The sequence below is a fragment of the Eleutherodactylus coqui genome, chromosome 7 (genome assembly GCF_035609145.1).
Source record: "Eleutherodactylus coqui strain aEleCoq1 chromosome 7, aEleCoq1.hap1, whole genome shotgun sequence".
Lineage (NCBI taxonomy): Eukaryota > Metazoa > Chordata > Amphibia > Anura > Eleutherodactylidae > Eleutherodactylus > Eleutherodactylus coqui.
Window position 1 is genome coordinate 197,464,958 of NC_089843.1, and position 3,766 is coordinate 197,468,723.

General features: G+C 42.7%; 1 pseudogene; it reads left to right on the top strand.

Annotated features, from left to right (window-relative positions):
- Positions 1 to 2,989: 2,989 nt before the first annotated feature.
- Positions 2,990 to 3,158, top strand: LOC136574036 (U2 spliceosomal RNA; annotated as a pseudogene).
- Positions 3,159 to 3,766: the final 608 nt, after the last annotated feature.

Here is a 3,766-nt window from a genome sequence, read left to right on the forward strand (position 1 = left end):
TTTTAAAAAATGCAACCCGCTTTTACCAGAAGAGGCCGGCGTGACCTGGAGCAACACCACCTGCAGCTCCAGGATTGATTTTATCTTCTGCTCTCACCAGGTACAACCTTTTAGATCTGATGTTTTTACCAACACATTCTCTGACCACAAGGTTTTACTTTTTAAAGCAAACCTTGCCGAGAGAAGGAGAACCAGTAATGCCTGGAAGATGAACGTGTCCCTTCTACAAGATCCGCAGGTTTTATCTGATTTTATTACCTTTTTTAAAGAGTGCAGACGGGCAAGAGATCCCAACATTCCCACCAGCCAGTGGTGGGAAAAGATGAAGATTAAGGATTATTTTATCAGGGTTGGGATCTCCAAAGCCAAAGAGAAACGGGCCTTTTATTCTGATTTAAACACCCGTCTGCAGACCCTGTACAAAATGAGAGAGCATGACATTGATGTGACTCGAGAGATTTTAGATGTAAAGAAAGAGATTGCCAAATGCCTGGAGCAGAGAGGTAAAGAAATTATATTTCGCTCTAGAGTTAAACACCTTGAAGAAAACGAGACCTGCTCCAGGTATTTTTTTAAGAAAATCACAGATAAAAAATGTGTTTTAAATGAACTGGATGGAGTCACAGATGTACAGGGTCTTTTAGGAAAGGTACATGGTTTTTATGCGGATCTTTTTAGCACCAAGAGTGTGGATGTAAGTTTTATGAAGGACTCATTAGAGGAGATTACTGATGTTTTAGATCCTGTCTCACAGAGTTTTTTTATTACGTGATATCTCGGAGCAGGAGATTTTAGACACCATACGTAGTTTTAAACCAGGCAAGGTGCCTGGTCCGGATGGTATACCCATCGAGTTTTATGTTACGTTTTATGGAATTTTAAAAGAGGATTTTTATTCTCTTTTTACAGAAGTTTTTAATTCCAAAAGCCTCCCAGGGTCCTGGCGGAAGGGTGATGTGTCTCTGTTGTACAAGAAAGGTGACAAGACAGATATCAGAAACTGGAGACCCATCACCCTTCCAAATGCCGATTAGAAAATCATGGCCAAAATCTGCGCCAACAGACTGAAACAGATAATACATAAAATTATACACCAAAACCAAGTCTGTGGCGTCCCTGGGAGGGCGATTCACGATAACTTAAACCTTTTAAAGGACTGCATCAGCGACACGAAGTCAAGGCATGGCAAAATGGCCATTTTATCCATAGACTTCGAAAAAGCCTTTGACAGAGTGTCGCATTTTTATCTTTTTAAGGTTTTAGAGAAGATGGGTATACCAGAAGGCTTTTTACTGTCTCTAAGAGCCTTTTATGAAAACTGCACGAGTAAGATTTTAGTGAACGGTTTTAAGACGCAGGATGTCCTTTTAAAATCCGGAGTGAAGCAGGGGTGTCCCTTGTCCCCACTACTTTTTATCTGTGCACTGGAGCCTCTTTTATGCGCATTACGGAAGGACAAGCAAGTTCGTGGCATCCCCCTACCGGGTGGGGGGGGGGTGTTGAGGCTAAAGTAGTGGGGTACATGGATGACGTTGCGGTGCTCTGCAGGGACACCCTCTCAATTCAGAAGACTTTAAAACAAATTCAGTATTTTTGCTGCTCCTCCGGTTTTAAAGTGAATTTTAATAAAAGCAGTATTTTAAACATTGGAGATATGCTTTTAACGGACATTCCTGTACCGGCTTCCGATACCGTGCAGATTTTAGGTGTCTCCTTTAATGAGTCCAACAACGGTTTTACCAGTTGGGACTTGGTGGCACAAAAAATAAACAAAAAGTTGTGTATGTGGAGCATGCGGCAGCTGACGCTGGAGGGGAAGGTTTTAATTACAAAAATGATCATTTTACCCATTTTATTATATTTAAGTATGGTGTTTCCCCCTCCAAACCGGCTGCTAAAGAAGATCACAAAGGCATGCTTCACATTTTTATGGAACTCCAAAATGGAAAAGCTCAGAAGAGAAATAGTTTTAAAACCCAAAGCCATGGGGGGGAAGGATTTCCCTGATTTTAGAGCTTTTCTTTTAACGAAATATTTTAGCATGTGTCTTAGCGCTGTTTTTAAGAATCACTACTGGTCGTATTTTATTCGTTTTAATACAGGTTATTTTATGAGAAGACACGGGTGGTTCTCCACGGTTTTAAATTCCCTCTATTCTTTTAACCTGGCGAGTGAATACAAGATTTTAGCCAAGATAGTGATTTTATATGATTTTAGCGGAAAGACGGTGCAATACCTTTTAAATAGTAAGAAAACTTATAAAGATATAAAGGAAAGTGGTTTTATGGCGCCTGCAGGGAATTTTAATGAAGAGAGAACAAATGAAATATGGAAAATAGTTAACGACAACTCTCTTTTTAACCCACAGAAGGACCTTGCCTGGAGCTGTGTTCACGAGTGTCTTCCATGCCGGGCATTCCAGCATCGAAGAGGGCTGACCAACTCTGCCGCCTGCCCAAGACCTGGATGTCGTGAGGACGAAACAGTGCAACACATCATGTGGACCTGCTTTTTTTCTAAATTAATATGGACTAAAATAAGCCCTCTGATAACCAAAATCACCCGGATAAAAAGAATAATGATGGAGACCGTGCTATATGGATGCCTGGAATGCCCCACGAGGACCGAGAAGATAATGGCATGGAAGATCATTAACTGCGTGAAGACGGCTCTGTGGAAGGCCCGAAATATTTTACTGTTCAAACATGAGGTTTTATCAGTGCAGGACGTTTTAGCGATTTGTCTTAACGAATTATATGATTATTTTTTAATAGACAAGAAAAACTTTCCAATTTTATCTAGAAAATGGCTTTTAAGCGAGTGGAGTTCCATAATTTGATGCCACCAAGTGCCCATTTTATATGTATTTGTATTTAAAGAGTTTTTTTTAAGAGCATTTTACGTTTTAAAATGTTCACAGAAATGTTTCTTTTTGATGATGATTGTAAAACTCTTTGTGTAAAATAAAGCCACCCCAGCAATGGGGATGTTAACTTAAAAAAAAATCTGTTCTTATCAGTTTAATATCTGATACGTCCCCTATCTGGGGACCATATATTAAATGGATTTTTAGAACAGGGAGCTGGAAAAAGAGCTTGCTCTGTCCACTCCACGCATTGACCTGGTATTGCAGTACCTCCAGGACCGGTGCACCCCCTTTCCTACAACAGTTTCCAAAAGCAGAAAAACAACACCGACGAGCAAGAGGTGCAGCGCAGCTGTGGCGGCGGCTGCTGCTACCACCACCCAAGCACTTTGATTGACACTCAGCCCGTCTGCTCGCAACATTGTATGCACTGAGCAGCTGCGTCTGCCAGAGTGTGCACAGCACAGGTACAACTGGAAGCAAAACAACACACACACACACACACACACACACCAGTTCATATGGCAGCCGCACTCTATAGTTCGTACCTACCGCTGCGCTAATAGCCAAGTTGGAAACATCGGGCAGGCACAGCGTATCCTGGCAGCCTGCGTCTGTATGCTCCACGTATTCGGGTCATGGGTGTATGTGCAGGGGGCCCGGAGCCCCAGGGGGCCCATAAAGTCTCTCTTCCCCACATTGTAAACCAATGCTATCAATGAAGCTTTATAGTTTGGGGGCCCAGTTCCAGACTTTGTACTGGGGCCCCGCAGCTTCAAGTTACACCTCCGGATCAGGATAATGCTAGGCCATTCCAACCAGCCTGTGTGTGTGACCTGCAGTCGCTGGTAGTCGAAAAGCGGCCGGCCCCGGATGCGCGCTTCAGAGTGGACAGACAGC